The following is a 19,932-nucleotide window of genomic DNA, read 5'->3' as shown; positions in this document are numbered from 1 at the left end:
CCTAAGAAAGAGATGTGAAGGCCTGGGGAAAACCCAGAAAATGCAGGAAATCACCCCTCTTTTTTATGTCCCCTCCAATCTTTGTTCCCCTAAAAAAATTTTTAAAAAGGGGGGGATTTAAAAAGGATTTTGCAGTACTTCTATTAGGAGGGTGATACAATGTATAAGACAAAGTGTTCATATATCTCCCCCTGCCACAAATTATATGTACAAACTATGTAACAGGAAGACTTTTATGTAAGACAATATCCCGTTATCATTGCAATTCCAAGACATGGTTTTCTTTCCTCAATTCTTTTTGTGAAACTGGGTGTTTTATGTTTACTTTGCACTCTAAAGGACTAAAGAGACTAATGTTTATGGTTTTAATAATGTTTACACTTGTTTTTCTCTTGTTCTTAATAACCTGAAAAAAACCTGAGGTTTCCTACAGTTGAAAACCTTGCAGCTCCATTCATAACAAAAAAAATAAAATAATATAATTCGAAAGGAAATTGAATTAGTAATGATTACTTCAATAAACTTTGAATATACAAAATGTTATGATGTTTTGCAGCACAGAATTATAAATAATATAGTCTATGTTCATAAATTAGCAAAAGTGACTTTTAATCTGTAAAGTTTCTCTGAAGAGTTCCAATTCCACCCCTGCCCCCAAATAGGTACTGCAAAGCGGTCCTTGTTCCCATGGCTTTAAAATTTCCAACCATTTTGCATTTCTAGTTAGGATGAGTAACGTGGTCCTTCAGGTTGAGATGGACTACAACTCCCATAATTCTTCACTATTAGTTTTACCGGCTAGAGCTGATGGGAGCTGCAGTCTAACAACATCTGGAAGCCAGTACTGTAGTTTCCCATTCCAGCACTAAGGGACTGAAAATTAACAGGTGAATATTTGAATTTTTTTTTAAAGTTTCTTTGCAGCGCTGCAGTTACTTCATGGCAGTTTGCAATTCTAAACATAACATTCTTAACCTGTCAAAAACATTCCATGCAAGCTACTCGGTATTTGCAACCATGTTGTTATCCTGTCTCCCCCCCTCCCAGTCATTCAGAATCAGTGCATTTTGATTAAGGTTTTAAAACACTGATTAAATTCCATCAGTAAAAAAGGAATGTTATTACAAATGCATTACTACAGCTATCATCAAATTCCCCAAGGCCAGAGTGTTATGAATTGCAACCGGAGAAATCACATGGTAAAGAAAACCCCCCATAGCCTTTGCTTGAGTGCATCCAGCAGCCCATTTTCTAACTTCCAACTCCATTGTGACCGCAGGTCTATTCAGCAGATTCTTCAATAAGGCATCTGTTCTTGCAGTGAAATTAAGTCTTGTCTAGAAAATAATCCATTTATTTATTTATTTATTTATTTAAAATCCCAACTTGGTTTCAAAGGAGAATGAACTGTTCTTTACTTTGCTTGTCTCATATAAATATTTTGGACCTCATGAGAGGTAGCAGTCATTTTTAAGGCTAGGCCTTTGAAAATAAGAATGGCCCATATAAAACAAGATAGAAACAATCTGTTACAAACTAAATTACAATATGATCCTCGTTTCCATGGGGGATATGTTTCCAGACTTACCACAAATAGAGAGAATCACAGATAATAGCAAAATTTCCACCAGAAATTGACCACAGAGTCCAGATGCTTAGAGATACAATATTCTTTCTGACACAGGTAAGTGAAACCATGGGTACTGGTCCCATAGATAAGGGGGTCATACTGTATATATGTAAGTGGGAGCAGGGAAAGGATTTGTAAAGTGACATGAATGAAATGAGGGTGAATGGACTTGAAATGTCATTTTCACAAAATACTGATATTTTCCCAAGACCACCACCAAAACTGTTGAATCTGCTTCCTACAATACTCCTAGCCACATGACATTTTCTGGAACCTACACTTCCTGCAGAAAGTCTGTTTCCAGTACCAAGAAGTCCTCTTCACTACTTGCTGCACCAGCAACAGACTAGTATCAAGAGGCTACATGTTCTACTTCACAGGACACACTAGCTCTTGACCTTTAGGAGTGTTTTTGTGTTTTCAAGGGATGTCCTGCCCAAAATTGGTTCAAAAATAAAGAACCATAAAAGGGCCTTCAACATATGGGTCTGAAAGGTACTATAAATAATGAGCAGCTGGCAGTGGTGTTGCTGGGGTTGGTATCACCCAGTATGGGGTGGGGTGGGGTGGGGTAGAGACTGCCTCATTACAAGAGTGTGGGATGTGTGGCCCACATCGAGTGACACCCTCTGCAAGGTGAAAAGGGCCAAACATGCTCCTCCTGCTCTCCCACCTTGGAGAAGGATAGGGCTGAGCATGCTCCTCCTAACTTTGCCTCTGCCACATAGATGAAGGAGAGGGCCCAGCATGCCCTTTTGTGCACGACTTTTGTCCTCGGCAGTCCCCCCTGCACTGGGTGGCACCAGAGGTATGGATGCCATTGCATGTTCCTTCTCTTTTGTATGTTCACGCATATGATAATTGGTGACAAAAAGTTTTGTTAGTTAAAAAAGAGTTTCATTTTGGTAGCTGCCATTAAACAGGTTTCCTAGAGTGGCTCATTTGGCTTCCATAGCAGTGCTACCCAAAACAATCTCCTGGAACTGATCTTTTGACAACAGCCTATAATGATATACACATGAATCTTTTAACTGGCAAAAACATGAACACATTTCACTCACATGATTTTTCCTACATAAAGTGATCTGTCATATATGCTTATCAGAACTGGCCAGCACATCCAGTCCCCCCAAAAAAGCAAAAGTAGTTACATGCATTCATGCACATTCAGGCATAGCAGCAATACCATCTTGCCAGCTCATGACATCTGGATAAATTATGTCTGTCTATAAACAACAAATAAATACAGAAGTTTAACCAACAACCCAGAAGAAAGAAGGGTGTATTCTGACTAAATATTTCATCTTGTACTATTAGAAAGAATTTTCATCTATCATATTGACCAAATTGTACGTGGTAAGATGTCCTTGGGAATAATTCCCATTTAATTATGTAATATTATCCTCACAGCATTTTTATGTTTAAAAAATAGCTGCCATCTCACAGATATTTTGAATAATGTTGTCTGTCACAGCTCAGGCTTCAACAGTGTGGGGTTTCCTGAAAATCCCAAATTGTAAAATAAAGCTTGACCTTATTTAGTATGTTTATTTGACTTATGTTTACTAAGCAAATTTTAAAACTCCCAATAACCCGCAAGTATTTGAAATGAAATATTTTGCTACAGTGGTCAGAGTGAGATTAGAAGTAGAAGAATTGGTTTCAAATTTCCACTCAGCCATGAAACTGTAATTCTAAAACACATTGGTGGACCACACAGAATCTTAACTGGAGATCCAGTTTAGCGTGGCACTTAGAGGGGGCTGATGTTAACATAAAAACTCAAAAATTCAAGAAAAGACACAAGACATTGCTTTATGTGTTTATTGAAAGTGGAATGAATGCTAAACACTGAACAGTCAAAGGTACATTCATAACTTGATGTTGATTAGGACTGTTTAGTGTATTTGCGCTTTATCTCCATCCACACCATGCTTTACAAATCAGTAAAATATACATGCACACATACCTGTAGTTATTAAGGATAATCACATGCAGAACTCAAAGGTATAGTTGTGTTAGTCCAGAAAATCAGTATGCACAGGGATCTTGTAGCACTTTTGAGACTAACTGAAAGAAAGAAGTTGTTAGTATGAGCTTTTGACGACTTCATCTTACTTTTTGCATGCATCTGAGGAAGTAAACTGAAGTCTTCAAAAGCTCATGCTACCAACTTTTTTCCCCAGTTAGTCTCAAAGATACTACAAGATTCCTTGTAGCACATGAAGAACATTTATGTTATAAAAGGTAGTGCACAACAAATCTGGGTTATGAATGCAATCTTGCTTAATAATAAACACATTATTTTGAAGGTTCAGACAACTTTGAAACTGACAAAGTTGTCTGACATTGCACTTGCAATTGTTACAAATTAATTTTGTATATTTTTTTTAAGAAATGGGAAATTTTCCACAGAATGAAGCAGCACCGGAAAACTTTTCACCCTTATCACCTAGCAATTGGCTCTGGCCAAAACTAATACAGAGAGCTATGCCTAATATGGAAAGGATCATGTTGTACCTGCATGCCATTCAGGCTTAAAGAGGAGCAGAGAGAAAAAAAGATAGCCTTAATTTAGTGCTATTGTTGGGCAAGTTGTGGAACCCCCAGAATACTACCAGGTCTCCCTTAAGAATGCAGTATTGCAGGTGGACCCTGACCCAGCGATGGAAGGGGTTAACATACAAACAAAAGTATACCTTTGCTTCTGTAAGCAAGTTTAGTTCTGTTCAAGCAGGTTAGATGCTGTTGGGAAGATGTCTTTATTTTCTATTAACAATCTTTTAGTTCTGTAGAATAAATATTATCAGGAGTTTTAGGTAAAGCTATGTATGGCACAATGATTTGAGTATTTAACTACGACACTGGAACCAGGGTTAGATTCCCCGCTAGGCCATAAAACCCATTGGGTGGTTTTGCACAAGTCACACACTCTCAGTTTGGGGGGAAGACAATGGCAAACCTCCTCTGAACAAATCTTGCCAAGAAAACTGTCTTATAGGGTCACCACAAGTAAGAAACAACTTGAAGGCACATGATATAATAAAACTGAAGGTGAAAGATTGGGGTCTCTCTGGGTCAGTACTGTCTGTGCTACACAGTTTTAGATTGGGGTGAAAAAACTACGCCCTGGAGAGTCAGTATTATGTAACGGATTGAGTGTTGGGACTATGACTCTGGAGGTAAGGGTTCTAATCTCTTCTCAGCCATGAAAACCCACTGGGTGACCTGAAGCAAGTCACACTCTCTCAGTCTCAAAGGGGGGCTCTGAAAAAATCTTGCCAAGAAAAGCCCATGATTGGTTCACCTTAAGTTGTACAAGATCCCTTTGCGTGCTGACTGCATGTCAGAAATGACATGAAGGCACATAACAAAAACTAACAAAATATAGCCTGAATAAAAACTGCAACTCCCAGCTGTTGCCCTAACCAGAATAGAGAAAGCTAAGGAATCCTGGGATTTACAGTCCAGTAACATCTGGAGGCCTGCATTTTGCCCACCTGCTTTAGATAGAAGCATTTTCTAGCCACAGATGGAGAAGCTGGGAAATGATCTGGGGCCCTGTGTGTGCAAATCAGGCACTCCTACTTCACATATGTCCTTCACATATGCTTTTGTCATTGATCCTTAGAAAACACAGGATTCCATCTAGTCACACTGGTGCATGCTCCAGCACAGGGGAAACCACCTTAGATATTAATTTAGGGTTGCAAAAACGGATTGAGAAATCGAGGAAAACTAACTTTGTACTGTTCAGCCTGCCAATTCTGCTTTTTCTTCACAAAGAAACATTGGTTGTGAATTTTTCTTGTGCAGCTTGCAGAGTTAGCTCCTAAACACCTGGATGTTCAAGATTTCTAATTAAAAATACATCTCTTACTTCTTTATGCAAATGTATATCACACAAACAAGGAACAGCCTAGACAAATCTAGATATTTTCTGCAGAGAATTTCATATTCTATAGCAATGAAAGGATTTCCTCCCTTGACAAATCTAAAAGGAAGCTGAAGACAATGGAGAAGTAAAGGCTTTTACACTGAGACTTCCAGAAAGGGAATAAACATTCTTTATAACAAGCTTAAATTAACAATACTGCCTAACAGAATGTGAGTTTTTTGACCAGTAAACACAATGACAGCACTCTTACTTCCTCTACTGACTGAGCTATGTTTTACATATGATTTACCAAAAAAGACTTAGTCCTTGAAAATCAAGGCAGGATACATGAAACCACACAGGAACTGTACAATGTCTGCATATCTCAACACAGACCTTGTAGTTATTTGCTGGAATTTTTAATGCCTACTAAAAATGCCCTGCCTGACATCCCTCATTTCATCTAAAAGTATACCAGACTATGGTTCATTCACCAAAATCTCTAGATTGTTTTTGTAGTCTCATTTCCGCTCTACTGGAAAACCGGATACTAAATGATTTAGCCCCCAAAATACATGACCTTACGCCAGATACTATTGAATTACATTCCATTTCTGTTATTCCACTTCATGAGGTCATCCCATTCATCCTGCATAACTTCTGAGTGTCTCTTTATATTAACAACTCTTTGCAATGACATCTGCAGATTTCACCAACATCCTTCTACTTCCCTACCCCAGGCTATTAGTAAAAATAATGAAATAGGTCCATGGATTGTCACTAATTTCTCCATTTAAACATTCACTTTTTTTTTACTTTCTCTCATCTTCACTTTAAGTCAATTAGAGGACTCTTTCCCACTACTGCTGTACTGAATTTTAGATTGATTGATTTTACTTTTTTCTTTTAGCTCAAAAACAAATCAGACATAGAATTGTGATAAATGCACATTGCATTAGGCTATACTCTTCCATATCTTGAATTATGATTTTAATATTACTCCCCTGGCCCCGCCTTTAATAAATTTTGGGTTAAGAGTTTATAATGACCTGGAATAGTTACTTCTTTTCTTGAATGGATCAGTACAATGGTATGTAGTTTTACTCAAAGTAAAAGTTCACGGACCTTGGTCATTTAATCAGTTCTGTGGGCTAACTGTTAATATTTTCAACAGACCCTGTTTTTCTTTCAAATAAACCAAAGATGGATCAAACCAAAGATAAATCAAATAAATGCTTTATATCATCAAATGAAGAGTTCTGAGTGAACTGGGCCAGTTTAACTAGAGCAGAACCATATTATTCCACTGTGCAGTGGCACAGTTCATATTAACAGATCAGGAGGAAGGGGAAAACAAAGCTTCTCTCTCTTTAACCTTCCTTCTTTTAAATATTTCTGTCCCATTGTCTATAACAGAAAGGGAACTCTGGTATAAAACAGCCCCAAGGCTGAGACACATTCCACCCAGTTTTGAGAGAATGCTGCAGAAAGAGCCCCAGGGGATATAATTATGGCACTATGATTCCACTTTAACTATCTTCCCATGGAATCCTGGGGTTTGTAGGCACTGGAGCATTCTGGCTGCAAATTATACATACCATCCCTAAACTGCAAACTCCAGGATTCCTCAGGATGTAGCCATGAGTCTTAAAATGGAACCAGAATGCTATAACTGAGTAGTACAGTGGGTCCTTTGTATTCACTGGGGTTTGGTTTTCCAGGAACCCTCGTGGATACCAACATTCATGGATGCTCGAGTCTCATTATATGCAATGGTATAATAAAATGCTGTCCCTTTTATAAAATGGCAAAATCAGTATTTGCTTTTTGGATTTTTTTTTTAAAGCCAGGGATGGTTGAATCCATGGATGCAGAATCTGTGGATACTGAGGACTGACTGTATGTAAGGCCCCTGATACAAAACACTCATGGGACACTATTTTTTGGCTCTGCATATGTTGAAAAGGCAGCCACTGTATAGGTTTCCCTGAGAATAATTTTGTGAGGTCAGATCTCCTCCTTGGAGGCTGGGCCTCCCTTTTTCCTACAAGAGGAAGATCCAGATTTTCCTACAATTCCCTCCAAGGGATTCCCTTTATGGGAATTACATGTCTTACCTAGCTTTTCCAGCTCCTTGAGAGTATGTATGATTAGGTAAAGATGATAAATTGCAGATAAAGACACTCATCTATTTTTAATGACAATCTACACTACTTTTCTAACAGCAGCACTAGAAGATACAACTGTCTTTTGTTTTTTAAGGGAACAACCTAAAGATTGTAAAGAACATGCCCTTCTCTTTCTTAGAACACTGCATTTACTGACACCATCTTCTTCTTCAACACCCACAGCTAAGCTATAGTTTAATGGTTTGAGCCCTGGACTACAGCTCTGGAGAGTAGGATTTGATTCCCCAATTGACCATGGAAACCCACTGGGTGACCTTGGGCAAGTCAAACACTCAGATCCAGAAAACCCTATGATAGGTTTGCCTTAGGACTCTCATAAATAGAAAATGACTTGGAAGCACACAACAACAACAACAACTTAAGATATACAAGGTAATAAATTCAAATGGCTCACTCTCCTCTTAACAAGTTCATACTTGGACACTAAAACAGTAACAGTAACCATGGGATTTCAATGCTTGCTATTTACAATTTATTCTATAAGTCTGCTTTAAACACATCTATCTTTCTTTTATCTTGTTCCAGATCAATGACATGTTATGTATAAGTCTTCCAAGTTTTCAAATGCCTGTAATCTATACTACAACAGTCAATATTCATATAGAAACACTCTACTTCAACATGCACTAAAAACTGTAAAATTATAGCAAAGATAACATCACTCCATAAATGGTAACATGCACTCTAAAACTTAAGCTTTTCCCTTATTTGTTCTCTTCCACTCATAAGCTACTTCTCTAGGTCATAACACATCTTAAATCAAGGAAAATTCCTTCTATATACCATCTTGATTTATGGCTACAGCAGCTTTTAGCACTACCATGTATAGCTGCAGTTAATATTGTGTAAGTCTGTCTGTCTGTCTCTCTCTCTCTCTGTGCATTTCTTGTTTTGAAAAGATCCACTTTCCAAAATTTGCTTATAGAACAGCAGGGTCAGAAACAAAAGCTTGCAGTGAAATACTTCAGACCTACCAAGAAAGGGCTATACAAGGTTTTTACACAGATGAAAACTTTCTGATGTGAAATATTAAGTTTTCTACAAAGTGGGTCAAGTGCAATGTTAGTTCCAATTAGAGTAGACCAACTGGGGACAAAATGGGACTTGTCAATAACTGCTCCTTTAAGCACCATTATTACAGCTGGGACCAACACAGAATTTGCTATTATGTTTATTTTTATCCAGTCTTTCCTTAAAGGAGTTTAAGAAATCAAGCATGGCTCCACTAACTCACTTTTTCTCCTATTCTGTAAAACTAATTAAGACAGAAGATTATCACTGGCATGAGGTCACCCAGTAAACTCTGTGGCAAGTAGGCAGTTGACTGGTTCTCCACAGCCCAGATTAGGCAACTAGCCATAGCTCAGCAGTGTAATTCCATGTTCAAGCCAGAGCATTGCTATGCGGTGTTCAGAAAAACTGTTGACTCAAATCCTGGAGAGGAGCTGGCCTTCTTCCAATATAGCTGAACAGACTAACCACTGTTTACAATTGCACTGGCCCTATACAGACAGCCAAAATAAAGCTGCTTCGGGTCACTTTGGAGGTATTGTGTTTCAATGATGTATGCGTCCTAAGAGTCTGGAAGTTGCACCAAAGCTGCACTCTAGTCCTTAGGACTGGATCGTGGCTTTGGTGTGGCTTCTGGACTCTTAAGACGCATGTATCATTGAAACACCATACCTCCAAAGTGACTCAAAGCAGCTTTATTTTGGCTGTCTGTATCAGGCCACTGTTTCCAATATTCATGTCAAATATACAACAATTTCTCTATGCAGTGAGGACACAAGTAGCAAGGACATGGAAGAACTCACAAGGTTTATCCATTTGCCACTGGTTAAACAGAGTAAGGACTCTCAGATTGTTAGAGAAACTGATATTCAAACTTTGCTGTGCCAGAAGCAAAATAACTTCAGACACTTTTGCAACTACTGACATGCATTTCTATCACATATGTCACATGCAAACTCTAGACATGGCTCATCATTGAACCATCTGATCTTTGGGAAGCTATCATGTTGAGCAGTTGTTAAATATTGATTATGGTCTGTTGCTATTGTTATTCTCTGATTGCACTTCTAATCATGGAATGTTGTCTGGCATGGGGAAAGAATTTACTACTATACCATGTAAATTTATAATAAAATTATATTAAAAACAGTTTCTCTTCCACTGTCACACTATTTGTCTAGAACCCACATAAGGTTAGAAGATTAGATAAGTCAATTTTTGCCAATTCCTATCACTGTGGTTACAACAGGATCCATAGTTTTCTGCTGCTTTCTGGATATCACAATTTGCATTGTTTTTGTATCTTACAACTACTAGGGGAAGGATGTTCTGCTCTCCATGATGTGAAGCATGGAGACCATTTCCAATAAAGAAAACTTTACTCCCCCAAACCTTTGCAACTTTTCCTATGACCCCCTGACATTGCGTTTTGGACAACAAACATATTTGGAACAAAATTAAGGCACAACTTTTTACTCCTGGTTGCATTCATACAAGTTGCCTTTAATAAGTAACAATATGAATGAAGGGTAGAGTACTAAGTTTAGACATAGCATAAAGTGATCATATTCCTACTTTAACTGATAACACAAAGGAAGGCAAACAGAATTCATGCACTATGTTGCGCTTCATGGAGCCAGAATTCCCTTGTGTTCAGATTCAGCTGAAGTGTTCATTATAAGTTTACCATAACTGCATAATGTTGTGGACACTTTTCTCTTCCTTTCTAAACTTGGAACAAAGCACACATCTCTCTAGCTACAATTTAGTTTTTCACCTCCAGCCCTAAACAAATTGCTTTGTTCTGACATTCATTCTTCTTCTGTCCCAACACTTTCTCATCTACCAAGCAGTCATGAGCTATGAAAAAATGACTCGGCCCAAGACCAATAGTGGCATATATCACACCAACACTGTTAACTAAATCTATTTCACAATTTATGACTTGAGTCTTTTAGACACAATATGGCTGTAAGAAGAGAAAGGCAATTTTTAAATAGCAGTGATCCCACTTTGTTACTGCCATCACATATTTTATGTTGCAATTTCTCCCAGAGGCACTATCAGATAGATAATGCAAAACTGTTCTTCCTGAGTCCCAGAAGTCTGGTTATAGATATCATCTACAGCAGGGGTGGGCAATGTGCGATCCTCCAGATGTTCTAAGCTGCAATTCCCACCATTTCTCACTACTAGGCATGATGGCTAGACCTGCTAGGAGTTCAACAACATCTGGCAGGCCACATTTGACACCCCAAACTATTGTTAAGAACACTAATATACTGCAAAAAGAAATCTAAATTAAACACATGTAACCACTTCTGGATTGGGTTCAAAGTTGTTTCTATCAATCTAAGCAATTGGATGCTGGGGAGAAAGTCCCTGAAATTGAATCCAAAGACCTCTCAATAAGGGTTCTAGGCCATGCAGAAAAACAACACAAGTACAAGAGGATCCCTCTTGCAGATATTTACCCTTTAGTGGATGGAGAGTAGCAAAACTAGATAATAATAATAAATAGCCTGAAAAACTAATGGAGAGATTTTTCATTCTCCAACATGAATATCCTGAGATTCAAATATTTGAAAGTAAAATTTTGATGCTGGCTCTGGACTTTACCAAAATTCATGTATTACCAGACCATCAGAAATTTATAAGAAAGACATCCAAACAGATACCACACCAGTTCCAACATCCTACTAAGGTGGCCATGGGCATAGTTTGTAGGGGAATGTTGCTTATTTCATCTAAATTGGCTTTCACAGGACAATCATCTACCTGAAGGCATCCTCTGTCTCCAGGTCAAGTCCAGTTTCAGGATAAAAAAAACTATGGGAAAGGTGATGCAGAGGGAATGGGACCACCAAAAGATAGTAAATGGATAACAGATTCAGCAGAATACCCACAGGCCACCTTTTCACAGTCTTCCCCAGATGTATTACATTTGTATTTAATTTGCAACAATTACCTCTAAATTTCTATAAATATGTACATCAGTAGATCAAATAATAAGTAAATTTGTGTTTACTTTTGCAATTTATGAGTGGCCAACTCTAACTCACATTCCCTTTGTGAGATTCCATTCACAAAAGAAGGAAAACATGTGAATATGGATTATACCATATCCAGACAGTATGGTCAGCACTGAATGGCAAGACTCAGATTCACTAGTGGTTCCCTGGAGGTTTTGGGTTCTGTCACAGACTGTGGAGCATAAAGGCGAAAGGCAGCATAAAGGTCATGACTCATCTAATTATTTTAATGATCTCAAATATATGAAACATAATATACATAAAACTGTAGCTAAAACTATAGGCAAATCACCATCATTTAAGACTGCAGGTTATTTATTTATGATTCCACACAGTGCTTCAATGGAAAAAACAAAGTATAGAATATGAAGTAATCTGGCTCACTCCTATTTGTTCAAGTTCCTCATGTCAAATACTGCTGGAAGACGTGGTACTGGAAAAATGTAGCACCTAAAAAGATGAAAAAAGACTGTCATGTGGTAAAGTAAAGAGCACTAAAAGTGGGAATGGTAAGGTTGAGAATGGCTTTTTCAAGAATCAGTGAATGCATTTGTCAACTAAAAGGAGAAACATATATAAAATCTATCGTTGGATCTGCATTGCAGAAATAATGCAGTTTGACACCACTTTAATGGTCTTGGCTGAATGCTATGGATTTCTGGGATTTGTAGCTTTATGAGATATTTAGCCTTCTCTGCCAGAGGGCTCTGGTGTCACAACAAACAAAAATCCCCAAATTCCACAGTGTTGAGCCTCAGCCATTAAAGCAGTGTCAAGCTGGATTATTTCTGCAGTGCAGATGAGGCCTAAGAAGTAGAGATGGAAAACATATAAGGAAATGCAGAGATTGGAAAAGTTTTTTTTCTTTGCTTTTTACTACAGGTCCCAAGCTGATTGAGGGATTCTGAGAGCTTTAGTTATATATGTGGCCCAAGGTGGCTATCAGCACAGCAGTTCTTTCTCCAGATGGTTGCAGAAACTCAAAACACCAATCTTCTGCTTCTACTGTCTCAAAACCACCAGAACAGGCTTGTTTTTAGTAAATGGAGGAGGAGGACACAGTTGCTCTTTCACTGGCTAGTCAACCACTTCCTATTGGGTCCTATAGCTGTACAGTTTACTTACCTTTTAACATCAATCTCATTTTGTATTGATGGGAACAAAGGAAATGAGTTCTAGATACTTCTGGTATGGACCATACCTATATAGAGACATGCTCTGTATTTTCCATATACGATCTGGATGTTGTACACTTTATTTTGATTTATATATTTTGATAGGGAGCATGTTAGCTTTCCAGATGTTGGAAAGCAGCTGCCATCACTTCTCATTATCAGTTATGAAGAGAAGGGCTGGTAACAAATGTAGTCTAACAACATCTAAAGGTCACATATTTTCTATAATATGTTCCCTGGGGAAGATCATGCCAGCTGAATGAGATTGGGAACATGAGAAACATTGGAAAGAGCTGAAATTGGCTATGCTTCTATCCCACAGGGCCAGTTATTACCAACACGTTTTTGAGAAGGAGCTTGGTGAATTTTTATTTTACCATCTGTAATTATGCATTGCTGCATACATTTTGCTTTCTCCTTCTCACTTACAGGTTAAACATTAATCACTGAGATTCAGCAAATCTCAGGGTGGGATGCAATCAAGAAACACAATGGTATATAAAACTGTAAAATAATAATAATCGACATCAACAATGGTAATTCAAAATCCACCAGGAGCTAAAAATACCCAAACAAAGATGCTAGATTTAACCTTCACTATTAAATTAGGCCAGCCATCAGAGGGACTTCCAAACTGGGGAACCACAGCCTGGAGTCCCACCACCCTTACAGGCAGGTATAGTGGGAATGCAGGGTGGGCCTTCTTGGTGGCTGCTCCCAGAATCTGGGTTTCCCTTTCTAAGGGGGCCTCCCTCTCACAGTGTCCTTCCAGTGATCAGTGATGCCTTCCCCCCCCCCTCCAGATCTTTGGGAAATGACTCTTTACGGGGGAAAGTTTTTATAATGTGGTTATTTCTTGCTTTCAATTTTTTTTAATTGCTTCTTAATTCAATTGATTCCATTTAATTACAACTTTTGTCATGTTTTCACTGATGAGAAAATTTGTCTGTATCTCCTTTAATTTTTGTGATGGCCCCTTCCTGCAGCTCTGTATTATGCACAACTGAGGGCTTCAATCCATGAATGTTTATGAAAATAAAGTTTAAGATAACAGAAGACTCTTTGGAGTTATCTTTCATTCCCAAACTATGAGCCATAGGAGGTAGTCCAGAAGGTTCTCCTTATGTCTGGGCAGATGTAAATGAGGTGAGGCAGTCCTTCAAAACATGACTGCTTCAAGGTCAAGGTGAAATATCATTACAGGTTGAGTCTCCCTTATCTGGAATTCCAAAATCCAAAATACTCCAAAATCCGAAACCCTTTTCATGGGTGGCTGAAATAATGACACCTTTGCTTTCTAACGATTCACTTTACACAAACCTTGTTTCGTGAAAATAATTATTTAAATTATTGTGCATAAAATTACCTGCAGGCTATGTGTATAAGGTGTATATGAAACATAAATGTATGTTTCAACTTGGATTCCATCTCTAAGACTTCTCATTATGTAAGGATATGCAGACTCAGGCATTCCAAAATCCAATATATAAATTAATAATCAAACTGAAATCGAAAACACTTCTGGTCCCAAGAATTTCAGATAGGAGAGATTCAATCCATACCCATAGCTTAAACTCTATCTAAAAGTGTATTGGTGGCCTATGCAGTTCATTTAAATCCTGTGCTGCATGGATGCTATATAGCAGAGACGGAAAGCATGTGGCCTTCCACATACAGCCCTGAAACCTCCGTCAGCATGATCTAGTGTAGAATGATGGCAAGTGCAGTCCAACAATTTATGGAGAGGTACACGTTCCCTATCCTTTAAAAGGTTTAAATCAAGGGTAGGAATGTATCCCTTTAGATGCTGCTGGACTACAACTCTCAGTATTGCCTGCCATTATACTAGTGAGGGGTGCTGGTCACAGCTAGAGAACTGCATTGCACAATGCCCCCCTGCTTTAAAAAGAAAGCCAAAGGGCAGTATAAAGCATTGTGGATGCTATTTTATAATATTAAGAGGTGAAAATTCAAATAACAAATATCATTTTATCTGGGAGTAAACTTCCAGGAAACCCTGTCAGGCTTTGTGCTAGTGTGTGTGTGTGTGTGTGTGTGTGTGTTTGTATATTTTTCCATTATGAAAATTAGATTTTTAAAGAGGAGTGAAACACAGTAAGCCTGATTCCCAAGGCTCATAAAATGGTATTTTCATGATCAGCTGGTTGAAATAACAAGATTTTGCCTCAGAATGAAGACCTGGTAACAGCCAAGTGAACAAGACGGTAGTTTAGGCCAAGAATGCTCACAGAGTGCTGTAGAAAACCTTTAAAATACATTTTGATTAAAGGTTTGATTAAAGGTTTCTCTTTTACCCAAGGAGGAGAGTGGACCATACTTTGTCGATTCAAATGAATAAGCAGCAAATGAATACTAAGTGCCTTGCTCACTAAAGAGTTAAAATCAGTTTTTTATATATGAGAATCCCAGTGATATAATAATAATGAAATTTCTCTAAAATAGTGATCATTATTACTCAGCAAGGCATAGAATACTTTCTGGTAGGAAATCTAACAGCCTCCTACTTCTCCTAGCATCTCTGACTGAGCTACTGGGATTTTTTCCAAGGAGTTACCCCCACATAAATAGCTTCAGTTGTTTTGAAATAGCAAAACTCATCCAAAAAGAACCAGACATAGATCTGGAGCCACATATAAAGAGGAGTAAAATCTAGCTATGACTAAGACTACAGTACTGTCATTCATGCAAAAAAGATATCACATATTTAAAGGAAAAACAAAACAAAGTATACGCATCTCAGCAGTTCAGCATGCTGAATTGGAGGGCTGCTTGCTGACATGCTAGATTGTGTGTATGTGCGCCTTCGAGTCACCTGTCAATTTATAGTGACACCATGAATTTTATAGGGGTTTCTTAGGCAGGGAATACTCAGCGATGGTTTTGACAGTTCCTTCCTCTAAAATATAGCCTCTAAAATACATTCATCTGAAAAACAGCACCTGGTATTCATTGGTGGTCTCCCATCCAAATACTAACTAGGACTAACCTTGCTTAGCTTTCAGGATCAGACAGAATCTGGTGCATTTAGGATAAATGGATTACACAAATTGCTTACAAATCATTTCTAAAACATGTTTTAATTAACAATTCTCCAACAGGAAATTTAATTCTGAAGAACAGGGAAAGAAAGAGATGTCTACAGACAATGTAGAGACCCTCTGAATATACAGAAAAAATACTGCTTTTCACATGAGGCTTTCTTTCTTTTCAGGAAAATAAAACCCTTCAATATGAGAAGAACTGCTTAAGAAACTATTAAAATGACTTAAAGTAACATATCCCACACCTTCAAACAAAAGGGAGGACAATATCTGGAAATATACCAGTTAGCAAAACTCATCAGCAAAAGGGTTTTGATCCTTTTTATATGTTGCTCCAGATAGTCTATGTCTGACTATTCCTTGCCTTGCTCAGCCGTGAAACCTCCTGGTGACCTTGGGCAAGTCACATGCTCTCAGCCTCAGGGCAAGGCAATGGCAAACCTCCTCCAAACAACTTATGCAAAGTAAACTTCATGATAAGTTTGCCTTAGGGTCACCATAATTCAGAAATGATTTGGAAGGCACACAAGAGCAAACAAGGTTCTGCGGTGCTGTGGGTGAGGGTATTTTCATCTGTTTTCACATGTTTCTGTGTGGTTTGTAGGCAAAAATTTCCTGACAACCACACCATTTTCTTTACAATTGGCACCCAAGGGGGGAATTTGGGAAACTGGTAAGGCTTCAGGGGCCACACAAATGGGGTCCAAGGGGTTCAGGTGGCCCTCACGCCACAATTTGCCCCACTTAGTCTAAACCAAGAGTGGAAATTGTGCTGCTCTCTGAATGTCACTGAAATACAAGTACCAGGATCCCTAGCCAAAATATCAAGTAGTAAGGAATGCTGGGAGTTTCAGTTGTACAGTGTCTGGAGGGATCCATGATTCTTGTCCCAATGCTAAAGAGGCAGGTGTAATATCGCCACAACTTCATTCCATACTGACAAGATTTTAATATAATACTAGTGAAGGGTATCTAATTATAACCCTCCTCTCATCCAGTTGGTGTAACAAGGCTAGGTATATGGTTTTTAAAAACACACATACTTAAATACTGTCAAAATGAGTCATAAAGCATTCAAACTATGCTGACTCTCCTCGATTGCTGGGACAAGACAAAATCTTTCCAATGATAATTTAGCAAAAATGTGGACTACAACATTCAAGCTGCAAGGTGATCCAGTTCTCAGACACAACGCTATATGGGGATTGTCAAATAGAAGTGTGATACTATCAGACATTGCACAGCTCCTGTCTGATCTTGGAAGCTAAGCAGGATAAGCTCTGGTTTAATACATGGATCCAAGACTGCCAAGGAATGCCAGGTGCTGTAGGCTATTCTTCAGAGGAAGAAACTTGCAAAGCTTTCTGACTAGTCCTTGCCCATAAAAACTTTATGAAATTCATGGGGTTTTCACAAGTTGACAGGTGATTTGAAAGTACATACACACACAATGTCAGTCATGCATATCTGGGACTGCAGAGAGATTTATACCTGATACAAACTATTGCAGAACAGCTTCTCTATTTGGTCAACTGAATCAAAATGCATAAGCCATATTAACATTTAGAACCAGCATAATATTAGCCGAGAGCAAAAGTTAAAAGAGCAGAGACCTTTCTCAGATCATATCATTTTGAAAAGGTTATACTGCAACATATAGTGTGTGGCTTTTAAGTGTAATTACAGAGATGCATCAGTTAAAGCCTCTGACAACCTTTCTTTTATAGGGTGTTACAATTGCACATCCCTGCCTTTCCTCATTGTCCCCTGTAGCCGTAAGGTTTTTAGCAGCAATAGAAATGGGAGGATGGTAAATGAGGGTTGAAGAACCAGGTCTTGCAATGGAACAGTAGTTCTCATATGTGAGCTCCCAAGAGATTTTGGGATTTCAGTTCTCAGAAGCCCAGGCAGCATCAGGGATTCTGAGAATCGAAGTCAAAAACTTCTGATCATCTCGAGGTTGAGAGCCACTGTCACTTAAAGTGGCGCCAAACTATGGGACTCAACAGACGGGCAGCTCCATGCTGCCAGTCTTTGCACTGTGTTGGTGCTACAGGGTTGCACACTGCAGCACCGATGCACTGCTAAAAAGCTGCCTAGAAGAAGCGCCACAAACAGGAAGGGGCGCCACCATGATGCCACCTCCTGCCAGCAACGTCTGCTCACTGTACGGTGGCAGCAGCGGCATCATCATGGTGGTCCCTATATAGACCAGAGGCTGCCATGATGGCAGCATTCGTACAGACTAGGGTTCGGGAGCGTGCGGCTGCTGCTGCTCCTGATCCCTAGAAATGGCGCTGGCATATCACTTCCCACCCATATGTACTGGGCCAAAGTTACTTCCACAGTGTAAATGCAGCCTCCATCAAATTAACTTGCATGCAATGAAATGCAACATTTTTGAGGCATTCCCTGTCATTCTGGAGAGAGTGAGGAAGCCCTCTATGCAGAGTACACAAACACACTGGAAGTCAAGCAACATTACTCATGTACAGCTTTACCTTTTTATGGTTCTGCCCAGGCAAATCCTAAGTGCGCTTGTCTTTAAAATCCCTCTGAACTCAATAGAAGTTCCTGGCAAGTAAGTACTGTATGCTGTTTTAATAATAATAGAAACAATGTGTCTGGATCCTTCTCATCTCAGCGATACATAGTTTCTATTAGTTTGTTTTAATAAGAAATGGCAACAGTTCATTGCAGTTCTGCAGCTAAGGGATACGATGCAGAGAAAATTAGGTGTGTTCCAAATCCACTGCAAGCTCTTTGATTTTACAAAAAGGCTCCAGTCCTAAACACACTAAACAGTAAGTCTCATTGAAGTCTGTGGGAATTTACTTCTCAGCAAATATGTTTAAGACTTTATGGCAATACAATTGCAATTCTTACACACAATCACTTGGAAATAAACACAACTTAAAAGCTCTAGGCATAGAAAGAGAATGCCTAGCATGCCTCATCTCTCTCTGACTGACACTAAAGTTTGGAAAGTTGCTTTAAAAAACAAAACAAAACAAAATATTGCTTGCAACTATGCTGGCTTGGGGATCCTAAAAGGTGTCATGCAGCAGTGGGAATCATCCTCCAGATGTTATTGGATTGTATCTGCAAATGCTTCTCATCATTCACAAGGCTAGCCAGGCTGATGGGATTTGAAAACCAACAATATGTGAAAGACCACATGATGATCATCCCTCTTATAGTTCAAAAAAGCAACTCTTCCAACCTCTGATTGAAAGTGACTGAATTTTCTGGAAGCCTCTACCAACAGCTGTGTTTTAACATTAGAAACAGTCCCATCTGATGTGCTGTTGCAGCTGTATTCAAGAAGAAGTCTATTAAAAATTAATTTTCACAGCCTTTGAAGCAGAAAGGCCCCCAAAAGAAAGTCAAAGGAAAATATGCAAAACAAGGCCTCAGGAATAGATGGCATGACATGTTACATAAAAGTGAAGCTCCTGCATACATAGGTTACCATAGCCTCCATCATATACCTTTGGTTTAGGATGAGCTCTGTCCCTGACTAAAGTAAAGGAAAACAAAACCTGGCTAAATTTAAGCAGACTTGTGTTAAAGTATAATATAAGTCTTACATTGGTTTTGTCTGGTCTGGATTCCTCCAGGTCTCTACTCTCTTACGGAATGATTCCAAAGCCTATATCTATTAACTGTGACCACATACTGTATTTCTCAGAAAGGTTTCCTTTTTGATCTATGATATGAATATATTCAATGGCAACATATACAGTTCTGGGCCCTCGTTGGTGATGTTACTGACATCTCTTACCAGGACTGTTTTCAATCACTGTCCCACATAGTCCCAGCCTGGCATTCCTTATTTTGGGTACCTGGGGACATTAAAGCGCCACTTAGGAGCACTAAAAAGTCCCTGAATACCAGGAGGAGACTTTTTGACCGAACTGTTACCTATGATACAAACAGTCCTGTTCCCTAATTCA

At 38.7% G+C, this 19,932-nt stretch overlaps 1 protein-coding gene across 3 annotated transcripts in view; it reads right to left on the bottom strand.

Moving 5' to 3' along the window:
- The window catches only part of ANKRD50 (ankyrin repeat domain 50), a 62,267-nt gene that overhangs the window by 30,750 nt on the left and 11,585 nt on the right, over positions 1-19,932 (bottom strand). The window contains exon 2 of one of the 3 annotated variants that reach the window (XM_089525832.1): positions 12,124-12,189. The exons of the other annotated variants lie outside the window; for them this stretch is intronic. The gene's annotated coding sequence lies outside the window, so the exon portion shown is untranslated. The remainder of the gene's footprint in view (positions 1-12,123; positions 12,190-19,932) is intronic. 3 annotated transcript variants of the gene reach the window in all.

The sequence above is a fragment of the Sceloporus occidentalis genome, unplaced genomic scaffold (assembly GCF_023333645.1).
Source record: "Sceloporus occidentalis isolate IW3139 unplaced genomic scaffold, rSceOcc1.0.p SCAF_5, whole genome shotgun sequence".
NCBI lineage: Eukaryota > Metazoa > Chordata > Lepidosauria > Squamata > Phrynosomatidae > Sceloporus > Sceloporus occidentalis.
This window is presented reverse-complemented; position numbering and strand designations above follow the sequence as displayed.